At 48.5% G+C, this 12,640-nt stretch overlaps 1 non-coding gene across 1 annotated transcript; it reads right to left on the minus strand.

The window, feature by feature from the left end:
* Positions 1-10,082: 10,082 nt before the first annotated feature.
* LOC132401424 (U6 spliceosomal RNA) lies at positions 10,083-10,186 on the minus strand. Its single transcript, XR_009514579.1, has one exon. It is a non-coding gene; the product is annotated as a U6 spliceosomal RNA (small nuclear RNA).
* Positions 10,187-12,640: the final 2,454 nt, after the last annotated feature.

The raw sequence follows: 12,640 nt of genomic DNA on the forward strand, positions 1-12,640 counted from the left end.
AAAAAGGTTGAGAGAGGCTGACCTAGATGAAGAAATTCCTCATTTTAGTTTTAAGTAAGTAAATTTATTATTAAGGTACATATATATCACCATAAACAACTCTGAGATTCATTTTCTTTTGGGGATACTCAATAAATCCATGATAGAATAATAACCATAATTGAATCAATGAAAGACCACACAAACTTGGGCATTGATCCAACATGAATAAGACAATAAACTGTGCATACACTGAAAGAAAGAATTAATTATAATAAATAAACAAGTATTGAGTTTTAAGGGGATGTCCTTTTATTCTGAGGTTGTGTCCTTGGATCCCAGCTTCTTCTAAATAAAATATCCTTTCCATGTTCACCCTCTTCAGGTCTTTCAGTATCTGGTAGGTTTCATTGAGATTTTTCCCCCACCTTATCCTTTTGAACTCCAATGAACATGGGCCCAGAGACATCAAATATACAGTTCTGTGTAAACGCCTTTGGCACATGTAAATAAACCCTGTAAAACAAAGATGCTTTCAAAAATAATGAAAAGTTTCTAAATCTCAAAAACTTTACTATAGAGAAAAAAAAACAGTATAAAAAACACTAAATCAAATCATTATTTGGCGTTACCACCCTTTGCCTTTAAAACTTCATCATTCCCTTAGGTACACTATTGTGCAGTTTTATAAAACACAATGACTGGGCTATTTGCCAGAAGCATATTACTTATCCACAAAGGCTGAATTTAATAGTTTTTATCCAAAGCACCTCTCTGAAATTTGGTGATATGATCATCCTTACTAATTAGATCATCATTTATTTCGGCTCCAGGCGAGGTCACTGATGTGAAATTTTAATCTGATCTTTCTCTTCCCACAGCTGCTGAACGACCATGCAAGTATTTCCAATCATAGTTTCCTATTTCAATGGTAGATTTTGCTTTATTTCTGATATTATTTGAGTGGTCTTTCTGTCATTTTCACAGTCCCACAGAAATGCTTCAACAACTCAGATTTATCACATGTAATCTTCCTCGTTACTCAGAGACAGATCTGGCATAAATTCTTTGCCTGCCTCTTCACACATTCATGTAAAGGTTCTATTGATCTTAATTTGAGGCCCTTACTAAGTCATTTTCTCTTTTTTTTTATTGCTGGAAGGGGATGTAACCCTACTGGTCATGTTCCTGTACGTCTAATCCCAGAAACATATTTGTACAGGCTACACCTAAGATTCTGGATAGTTCATATCAATCAAATAAGCCTGGAATAAAAATCAGTAGAGTTAAATTCTGATAATGTAGCAGTATCTTCATGGTGCTGGACTATCAGATTTTGGGGACTACTGGATGTTACTCAGATTAATAACCTAACACACTTTAATTCATTTAAAAAAAATCTTACACAATAGTAAGGTGACCTTTATAATGAATGAGTTCAGTTTAAAGGGAGCAATGGATATGGGGCCCTGGTGAGTTTAAAAGGAGTATGGGAAACTGGACCCCGGTGAGTTTTAAAGGAGAGTGGAAAATTGGGTCCTTTTAATCTAAAATTACTGTGGTGGGGGGACAGAATCAGTGACCTTGGGAGTACTGGATGAAGACCATAAGACCATAAAATCATAAGACATAGAAGCAGAATTAGTCCATTCAGGCCATTTCCTGCTCTGCCATTTTATCATGCCTGACACACAAAATGCTGGTGGAACACAGCAGGCCAGGCTGCATCTATAGACCTGACACAGATTGGGGAACGGCTTCATCGTCCACCTACGCTCTGTCCGCCACAACAGTCAGGATCTCCTGGTTGCCACTCGCTTCAACTCTCCTTCACATTCCCATTCGGATATGTGCATACATGGCCTCCTCTACTGCCATGATGAGGCCAAACTTTGGTTGGAGGAACAACATCTTAATTACCCTCTGGGTAGTCTCCAGCCCCTTGGTATGAACATCGAATTCTCCAACTTCCGGTAATTCCCACCCTCTCCATTCCCTCATCCCACCTTCACTCTGTCTCCTCTTCTAGCTGCCTATCACCTCTCATGACTCTGCCTTCCTCTACTACCCATAGTGCTTTCTCCTTAGATTCCTCCTTCACCTCTCCTGCCTATCCCCTCTCTGCTTCCTCTCCCCCATCCCTTAATCATTCCTCTGTTTGGTTTTCCACTCTCCCCCCACCTTCCTTAATCCTGACGAAGGGTTTCGACTCGAAACGTTGACTGCTTCTTTCAACGGATGCTGCCTGACCTGCTGAGTTCATCCAGCTTTCTTGTATGTCTTGATTTGACCACAGCATCTGCAGTGCACTTTGTGTTTAGCATCTATAGGGAGAAGCACAGTTGACGTTTCGGGCTGAGACCCTTTGTCAGAGCTAACTGAAAGGAAAGATAGTAAGAGATTTGTATTCTCTGAGATTTCAAATCTCTTGAGATTTGAAACATCGACTGTGCTTAGCCCTATAGATGTTGCCTGGCCTGCTGCGTTCCACTAGCATTTTGTGAGTATGGCTTGAATTTCCAGCATCTGCAGATTTCCTCGTGTTTGTCATCATGGCTGATCCTGGATTCCATTCAACCCCATACACTTGCTCTCTCACTTTACCCCTTGATGTCCTGGCCAATCGGGAAATGATCAACTTCTGCTCTGACTGTGCCCACGGACTTGGCCTCCACCACAGTCTGTGGCAGAGCATTTCACAGATTCATCACTTTTTGGCTAAAAGAAAATCCTCCTTACTTCTGTTCTAAAAGGTCGCCCTTCAGTTTTGAGGCTGTGCCCTCTAGTCCTGGATACCCATACCAGAGAAAACATCCTCTTCACTCCCATCTTATCTAGTCCTTTCAACATTCAGTAGGTTTTTAATGAGATTCCTACATATTCTTCTAAATTCCAGTGAGTACAGACCCAAAACTGCCAAATGCTCCTCGTTTGTTAGCCCCTTCATTTCAGAATCATCCTTGTGAACCTCCTCCGGACTCTGTCCAATGTCAACACATCCTTCCTGAGATAAGGGGCCCCAAACTGTCGACAAGTGTGGCCTGACTTGTGTCTTCATCATTATCTCCTTGTTTTTATATTCTATTCCCCTTGAAATAAATGGCAGCATGGCATTTGCCTTCTTTATCAGAAACTCAACCTGTAAATTAACCTCCTGGGAGCTCTTGCACGAGGATTCCTTTGTACCTCTGATGTTTGAATTTTCTCCCCATTTAGACAATAGTCCGCACTGTTGTTCCTTTTACCAAAATGCATTATCATACATTTCCCAACATTTGCCACTTTTTTGCCCATTCTTCCAGTTTGTCTACGTCCTTCTGCAATCACGTAGTGTCCTCCACGGTAAAGACGGAAGGCTGAAGGTTTGAGTATGTTTAAGCTGAACGTGCACAACGGAGCCCCGTGTGTTTAAAAGGAGTGTGGGAAACAGGACCTGGTAAGCTTGAGAAAGGGGTCCCAGATGGTTTTAAAGGAACTGTGTGAAATGCAGCCCCCGTGAGCCAGACTCCAATTCAGTGGGAATTCTGAACAATGTTTTGGTGGACTATCAGAGCTTCAATATAATTGTAAACTTAAAATATTAGAATTCTGCGAAAAGCTGCTTAGTTTACTGTTATACACAAGAGACTGCAGATGCTGGAGTCTGGAGCAACACAAAGTTCTGGAGGAACTCAGTGGGTCAGGCAGCATCTGTGGAGGTAAATGGACAGTTGATGTTTCAGGCCAGAACCCTTCATCTGGACTGAAAGAAAGTGGGGAGATGGCCAGCATCTTCCCTGCTTCCCTGCACATCTTTATGCTGGCTATCTTCCTCTTTCTCTTAATTGAGATGAATGGTCTCAATCCAAAATGGCAACTGGGCAATTTCCTCCAGGGACACTGCCCAACCTGCTGCATTTCTCCAGTGTATTGCTGTTACTCTCCTTACTCTACACATAACCCTAAAACCACATACAAGATTGAGTTGTAATGAAAAGGAAAAGCTGTTTGTGTGGAAGTGGCTTTGGTACAGGAGGAGGAATTTGGGGGTTGATGTGCCTGTTCCAGTTTTGTTTGTTTTTTTGTGTGGGGAGGGGAGATATTTGGGGGATGATGATCGTGCTGCCTTTTCTTGGTTTAATGGCTACCTGGAGGAGAAGAATTTCAGAGTTGTGCACTTTGATAATAACAAGGGAACCTTTGATCCACAAAGACAGTTCTGCACCATCATCTTAATTAAGGATGGGCAATAAATGGTGGCATTGCCAGTAACGTTTATGGCACTGTGAGTGTGCAAACAAAAAATGTTGCTTTACATAACTGCATTTTACGTTTTTAAAAAAAAGTTTACATGTGAAAGACTGATTGCAGTAATACAGAAGACTTGAATAATATACCTAATATCTGCAAGGTATCGTACTTACCCACAGTGAAATATAACCTAATTCCCCACCATTCAATAACACTTGACTGGGACAATGCATCACAGAGCACTTGCTGCTGTCTTAAAAAAAACATTGTTGTGCTGCAGGCTCTTGCAAAATCAGGAGCAGGATCAATGTATTTTTGGGAATGGGAATGGTATTTCCTATGGACAGGTGTGTGCTGATGAGAACAAGTGAAGTGATCTCTACAGTTTTGATGCCAAAGACGGTTGTATTGGGAGTATGTGATGGAAGGAGCGTGGTATGTGGTGACATGATGACCCAGTAGTAATTTATAATCAGAGTACTTGTTATAGAGTTGTGTAGCCCCTTTTGTCTCAACTGGTCCATAGCAACTTAAAGTGCCCCATCTAAGCTAGGCCTGATTTACCAATGTTTGACCAGTCTCCCTCTTAGCCTTTTCAATCCGTATATCTCTCTATCTTTTTTAAAAACTCTGCTGCTTTGCAGCTCTGAAAACCCAGATTTGACCCCAACCTTGGCTGTGTTCTCGATAGGGGTTCTCGAGTTCTTTCCGTGATCCAAGTGGGTTTCCCTGGGGCGCCCTGCTTTCCGTCCACATCACAAAGCTGGGACGGCACTGCAGATCAGTCACTGAGTGGATAAAGGGTCGGTGGGCAAGCAAGAGAGAATAATTTACAGGGATACAGGGCGATAGAAGGAGACTGATGGGATTTGCTTGCAAGGATCTGATGGACTGAGTGGTCTCTATCCATGTTATTATAAAGCTGTAAGTATGGCAAGTGGAGATTCAAATACTATTGAACATCCAGGAATATAAATTCTAAAATTATGGATTCTTTAAGAAGAAAAATTAGTTCCACTTTTATTGGGTTTGTTTTTTGAAGAATGAGATGATCTCATGTTTCTGAGAGGAATTAATAAGAGAGGGTCTGTCACCTGAGGTTGGAGGGTTCAGCACTGGGGGGAGTGGTCTTGGTATAAAGCATTAGAAAATCCCAACTGTGATGAGGATATATGTCTTTACAAAATGTTTACAGAGGAATCATTAAAGTTCCAGTTCTCATGATACTGTGATGTCCAGCACTGACGTCATAACTCTTTGGACATGAAGATCATACTGTAGTGGTGTGCTACACGCAGCGCTAAAATTACAACACGGAGTCGGTAACAGCAGTCGAAGGAAAAAACTTTATTCGAAAACTTCAGCCTCACTTTTAAGCCTCCCTCAACCGGCCCCCCATGGCGCAGAGGCTCCAAAGCTCTGTGCTCGCAAACCCCCGTAGGCTATCTAATTGTGAGTCGGTTCGGATGCGCCAGGAAATGGGTCGCCACATAACCCCTCCCCCAGAACCGGCGATACACCCCCCCAATGTCCACAGTCTGGGCCAGAACCTGCTTGGGAGGTCGGCCTCTGCGCCGAGGCGCCGGAAACTCGGCCGGTTACGCCAGGTCCACATGGGCCGGTTTGAGGCGGTCCACTGTGAAAACCTCCTCTTTCCCCCCAACGTCCAGCACGAATGTGGACCCATTGTTCCGGAGCACCATAAACGGCCCCTCGTATGGCCGCTGCAGCGGCGGCCGATGCCCGCCCCTTCGTACAAACACAAACTTACAGTTCTGTAGGTCTTTGGGTACGCAGGTCGGGTGCCGCCCGTGCTGTGAAGTGGGTATGGGGGCCAGGTTACCGAGCTTCTCGCGTAGTCTGCCCAGGACTGCTGCGGGTTCTTCCTCTTGCCCCCTTGGGGCTGGTAGGAACTCCCCGGGGACGACCAGGGGCGCGCCGTATACCAACTCGGCCGACGAGGCGTGCAGGTCGTCCTTGGGCGCTGTGCGGATGCTGAGTAGGACCCAGGGAAGCTCGTCCGCCCAGTTGGCACCTCGCAGGCGGGCCATGAGGGCCGACTTCAGGTGACGGTGGAAACGCTCCACTAGCCCGTTCGACTGTGGGTGGTAGGCAGTTGTGTGGTGCAGCTGAGTCCCCAAAAGGCTGGCCATAGCTGACCACAGGCTGGAGGTGAACTGGGCGCCTCTGTCGGAGGTAATGTGGGCTGGTACACCAAAGCGAGATATCCAGGTGGCGATCAGGGCTCGGGCGCAAGATTCGGAGGTGGTGTCGGTGAGCGGGACCGCCTCTGGCCATCTTGTGAACCGATCCACGCTAGTCAGGAGGTGCCGCGCTCCACGCGACACTGGCAGGGGGCCCACGATATCCACATGAATGTGTTCGAAACGCCGGTGGGCGGGATGGAACTGCTGCGGTGGGGCTTTGGTGCGCCGCTGCACCTTGGCCGTCTGGCAGTGCATGCACGTTTTGGCCCATTCACTGACCTGTTTGCGGAGTCCGTGCCAAACGAACCTGCTGGAAACCATCCGGACAGTTGTCCGGATGGAGGGATGCGCCAAGTTATGAATGGAGTCGAAAACGTGGCACCGCCATGCTGTCGAGACGACTGGACGTGGCTGGCCGGTGGCGATGTCACAGAGTAGGGTCCTCTCACCTGGGCCCACGGGGAGGTCCTGGAGCTGCAAACCGGAGACTGCGGTTCTGTAACTCGGAATCTCCTCATCCGCCTGCTGCGCCTCTGCCAGTGCCTCAAAGTCTACCCCTTGGGAAAGGGCATGAACGGTAGGGCGAGAGAGCACATCCGCCACGACATTGTCCTTACCTGAGATGTGCCGGACATCCGTCATGTATTCAGAGATGTAGGACAGGTGGCGTTGCTGGCGGGACGACCAGGGGTCGGACGCCTTCATAAACGCAAAGGTAAGTGGTTTGTGGTCCGTGAACGCGGTGAAGGGCCGACCTTCTAGGAAGTACCTGAAATGCCGGATTGCCAGGTAGAGCGCCAACAGTTCCCGGTCGAAAGCACTGTACTTAAGCTCGGGTGGTCGCAGGTGTTTGCTGAAAAACGCCAGGGGTTGCCAGCGACCTGCGATGAGTTGCTCCAGTACCCCACCGACTGCCGTGTTTGATGCGTCCAATGTGAGGGCGGTAGGGGCGTCCATTCTGGGATGTACTAGCATTGCGGCGTCCGCCAAAGCTTCCTTCGTTTGAACGAAAGCGGCGGCGGACTCCTCGTCCCAGGTAATGTCCTTGCTCGGACCCGACATCAGGGCGAACAGGGGGCGCATGATCCGGGCAGCTGAAGGGAGGAAGCGGCGGTAGAAATTGACCATACCTACGAATTCCTGAAGGCCTTTGATCGTGGTGGGTTGGGGAAAGAGGCGGACCGCATCTACCTTAGCGGGCAGAGGGGTTGCCCCGTCTTTAGTAATCCTGTGGCCCAGGAAGTCAATGGTATCGAGTCCGAACTGGCATTTGGCGGGGTTGATTGTAAGACCGTACTCACTCAGTCGGGCGCAGAGTTGACGGAGGTGGGACAGATGCTCCTGACGACTGCTGCTGGCTATGAGGATGTCATCCAAATAGATGAACGCGAAGTCCAGGTCCCGTCCCACCGCGTCCATTAACCGCTGGAACGTCTGTGCGGCATTCTTCAGGCCGAATGGCATGCGGAGGAACTCAAAAAGGCCGAAAGGGGTGATGAGAGCCGTTTTGGGGACGTCGTCAGGATGCATTGGGATTTGATGGTACCCTCGGACGAGATCTACCTTGGAGAAGATCCGTGCGCCGTGCAGGTTTGCTGCAAAGTCCTGAATGTGCGGCACAGGGTAGCGGTCCGGTGTGGTAGCCTCGTTCAGCCTGCGGTAGTCGCCGCAAGGTCTCCAGCCCCCCGTCGCTTTGGGCACCATGTGCAGGGGGGAGGCCCATGGGCTGTCGGACCGCCGGATGATCCCCAATTCCTCCATCCTCTGGAACTCCTCCTTCGCGAGTCGGAGCTTGTCCGGGGGAAGCCGCCGAGCGCGGGCGTGGAGGGGTGGTCCCTGGGCCGGGATGTGGTGCTGTACGCCGTGCCTGGGCATGGCCGCTGTGAACTGCAGTGCCAGAACTGATGGGAACTCCGCCAGGACCCTGGTGAAGTCGTTGTCGGACAGCGTGATGGAGCCGAGGTGAGGGGCTGGCAACTGGACTGCACCCAGGGAGAACGTCTGAAAGGTCTCGGCGTGTACCAGTCTCTTCCTGGGCAGGTCGACCAGTAGGCTGTGAGCCCGCAAAAAATCCTCACCCAGAAGCGGTTGGGCTACGGCGGCCAGTGTGAAGTCCCACGTGAACTGGCTGGAGCCGAACTGTAGCTGCACCTGACGGGTGCCATAGGTCCTTACTGTGCTGCCATTCACGGCCCTCGGGGGGGACCCGATGCCCTGCTGCGGGTGTCGTAACTCGTCGGAGGTAAAACGCTGATCTCAGCCCCAGTATCGACCAAAAACCGGCGTCCCGACCTTCTATCCCACACATACAGGAGGCTATCCCGATGGCCAGCCGCCGTAGCCATCAGCGGCGGCTGGCCCTGGCGTTTCCCGGGAACTTGCAGGGCGGGCGACAACGGCGGGCTTCTGCGCCCCACCGCTGGTGGTAGAAGCACCAGTGTTCATTGGGCCGGGGGTTGGTGGGCTCTGCGGCCAGGCCTGGACTGGTTTGCTGCCGGGAGCGTGGCTGGGAGATCTGTGCGATGGACGCCCCGCTCACCTTTTTGGCGTTCCACAGCAAGTCCGCCCGGGCTGCCACCTTCCGGGGGTTACTGAAATCCGCGTCGGATAGCAGCAGGCGTATGTCCTCGGGCAGCTGCTCCAGGAATGCCTGCTCAAACATGAGGCATGTGTGTCCGTCGGCCAGAGACAACATCTCATTCATTAAAGCCGATGGAGGTCTGTCGCCCAAGCCATCCAGGTGCAGTAAACGGGCAGCCCGTTCGCGCCGTGAGAGTCCGAAAGTCCTGAGGAGCAGGGCTTTGAATTCCGTGTACTTGCCGTCTGCCGGGGGCGACTGTACGAACTCCGCGACCTGGGCCGCTGTGTCCTGGTCGAGGGAGCTCACCACGTAGTAGTAGCGGGTGTCTTCTGAGGTGATCTGGCGAACGTGGAATTGGGCTTCGGCTTGCTGGAACCATAGGTCCGGGCGCTGTGTCCAGAAACCCGGCAGTTTCAACGAAACCGCATGAACAGAGGCGGCGTCGGTCATTTCTGGTCCAAAATTCGTTTGGACCGTCGGGGTCACCAATTGTAGCGGTGTGCTACACGCAGCGCTAAAATTACGACACGGAGTCGGTAACTGCAGTCGAAGGAAAAAACTTTATTCGAAAACTTCAGCCTCACTTTTAAGCCTCCCTCAACCTGCCCCCCATGGCGCAGAGGCTCCAAAGCTCTGTGCTCGCAAACCCCCGTAGGCTATCTAATTGTGAGTCGGTTCAGATGCGCCAGGAAATGGGTCGCCACAATACAACAGAAACACAGGACTAAGCTAGTTGGCCCAAAATATCACTGCTGACCAGAAAGCCAAATTAAAGTAGTGACAATTTCTTGCACATGGATTATATATCTCAATTCCCTGCCTGTTTATATTGCCTGACTAAATGCCTCTTAAAAGTTGCTATTACAGCTGCTTCCACCTCATCCCCTGGCAGGCCATTCCAGGCACCTACCAATATTTGTATTTTAAAAAAAAACAAGTTATCTAAAGTTACCCTTTAAAATTTCCCTGTCTCAACCTAAATTTATTTCTTTTGTCCGTTACGTTGTTGGTGTTCAGGACAGCAATGAAGGTCCTCTATCTCTGGTGGTGTTCACGGCTTCCTTCATTGTGTCAGTAGCTTCCTGAAACAATATGGACTCTTCACTAATTTGCGAGTCACCCTTGTGCAGAGCCATGCTAATCGTTCCTGCATTGTTCCAAGTTATATACCAAATTTATGCCCTTTGGTATTTCCACCTTAGGATGAGGAGTCTGATTATCTACTATATCTATGCCTAATTTTATATAGTATATTTTTATATAGACAGGGAAAATAATCCAAGTTTGTCCAAGCATTGAACCTGTTTTCCCTTAAACAACTGAAAGATACTTAAGTGCCTTTTAGATAGCAATTGAATTGAAAATAGATAACAGGAAAAATGATATGAATAACAAATTGGAAAATTAAAAGGCGTCACCAGTTTAACTAAGATTGAGTTAGTGCCATAGAGAGCCATAAATCATCGAGTTATACAACACAAAAAAGGTCCTTCAGTACAACTCATCTATGTCGACCAAGATGTCTGGTTAACCTAATCCTATTTGCTTATATTTGGCCCTTATCCCTCTAAATATTTCCTATCCATGTACTTATCCAAATATATTTTAAGTGTTTATTTTATTGTACCTGCCTCAGCCCATTCCTCCAGCAACTCATTCCATACACTTAGTGGTCGCCAACCCGTCGATCGTGATCGACTGATCGATCTTTGAGACTTTCCCAGTAGATCCCAAAAAAAAAGAAAAATACACACACAAATACTGTTGAGAGATTGTTTCTGGGTTGCGGGGATTTAGTTCCGTTCTTTCTGCCTAGCGTAGGTCCCCCGCACCACATAGTGTAATTCACTGGTTCCCAACCACCGGGCCGTGAGGAAACAACAGGAGTCAGCTGCACCTTTCCCCATTCCCTGTCATGCCCACTGTTGAACTTGAACCCATGCGAGGTCATCAGTCGCCTAAACATAGTGATACCCTTGCGCCAGGGATCACTGGTTGACCTCGCGCAGTCGGTGGGAAGTGCTGTTGCTACTGGCTTGGAGCACAGACAGATGGGCATGTCTAAACCCGTTTCGCACACCGAATGTTCGTGGGGAACCTGGTGCTAAAATATTTGCAGACGACCTAATTCAGGCTTAGGGTTTCGTAAGTAGCAGAGCAGCTGCCTCGCTGCGATCTACTGAAACAAACTTTTGTCGGCGGTTAGATCCTACAAGAAGGGTGGGCACGGGTCTGTCGCTCTCCTTGCTCGGTCGGTTGTTCTCTCTGGACTGCGACTGCCACGGCCCTGGCACGGGGACCTCCAGCCCTGACCGTGTTCTCTCACCCCACCCGCGACCAGCCGCATCTGGCCAAGGCAGCGGGCGGGCGGGTGGGCGGCTGTCTAATGAGGCAATGAAGCCCTCAAACCTGCTTCGGTACCCTGAGTCCAAGCACCCTGCACTTAAAGGCAAACCCACTGAGCTTCTTCAGCGGAAAAAACGTGAGCAGCGCGGGACAGCAGCTAAGTGCCGAGAGCCGCGAAAACTAAATTGCGGAATAGACTGGACATAAGGAACCCCCTTCGAGTATCGCTGTATTCCTGCGGTGTTTAACACTAACCCCCCACCCCCCGTCAGCCGGTCTGTAAGAATATTGTCAATATTAAACCGGTCAGTGGTGCAAAAAAAGGGCGAGTACCCCTGGTGTTTATACATAATTTCTACTTCTGGGTTGCGGGGTTTTACCTCTGGTCTTTTCTGCCCCGGTGCGCATGTGTGTAAGTAATCGATTTGGTGTCAATCTTGCCTTTCACTAAGGCCGAGGTGGGGGATCTTGGGCTTAAAATGGTTGGTGACCACTACTGTTTATACTACTCTCTGCATGATATATATAAAAAAATGCCTTTGGGTTACTTTTAAATTTTTTGCCTCTCACCTCAAACCTCTGCCCCCCCCCCAGTTTTTAGTTCCCCTTCCTGGGAAAGTGACTACATGCTTTATACCCGACTATGACCTTCATGATCTTGTATGCTGATATAAGGTCACCTCTCAGTCTGCTCTGTTCCAGGGAATAACATCCAAACCAGGCTAACCTCTTCCTGGAACTCCGGCGAAGGCTGATTGCGAGGCTGCTGCAGGCCTGATGTTGGGCTTCAACCTGAAATGTCAAGCTGCAGCTCCACCCACTGAATTCAAATTTTCTGTCACTCCCTTAGTCTTCAGCTCCGCCCAGCCTTTCCCATGCTGTCATTCATTCCCCTCTGATCTCTGGTCCTAGCTTTTGTTTGACTGAGGATTCCTTAGAGTCACAGGGAAGCAATCCACTCTGTGAATCTTTGCTAAAGCCTAGCTAATCATTTACGAGGCATCACCAAACATTACAAAGTACCTTTTATTTTACAGTTGGAAGCAAGCTTAAGATTCAAAGCTCCTGAATTTGTCATCTTTCTATTGCAAATAGCATGTGGCCTCTCATCTTTTTTTTAAAAAAAGATAAACTGTTCTGCTGCAAAACAGTTTGTGGGTATGTAAGGTCTTAATGATCTGATCCGTCCTGTTCCTCTTCTTATTTTCCTGTATCCTTGCAACTCATTTTTGTTCACACAACCATGAATTTCAGTTTGATGGTTTTATCACTTACCCGCACCAGGGGTAATTAACAG

This window comes from Hypanus sabinus, chromosome 10 (genome assembly GCF_030144855.1).
Source record: "Hypanus sabinus isolate sHypSab1 chromosome 10, sHypSab1.hap1, whole genome shotgun sequence".
Lineage (NCBI taxonomy): Eukaryota > Metazoa > Chordata > Chondrichthyes > Myliobatiformes > Dasyatidae > Hypanus > Hypanus sabinus.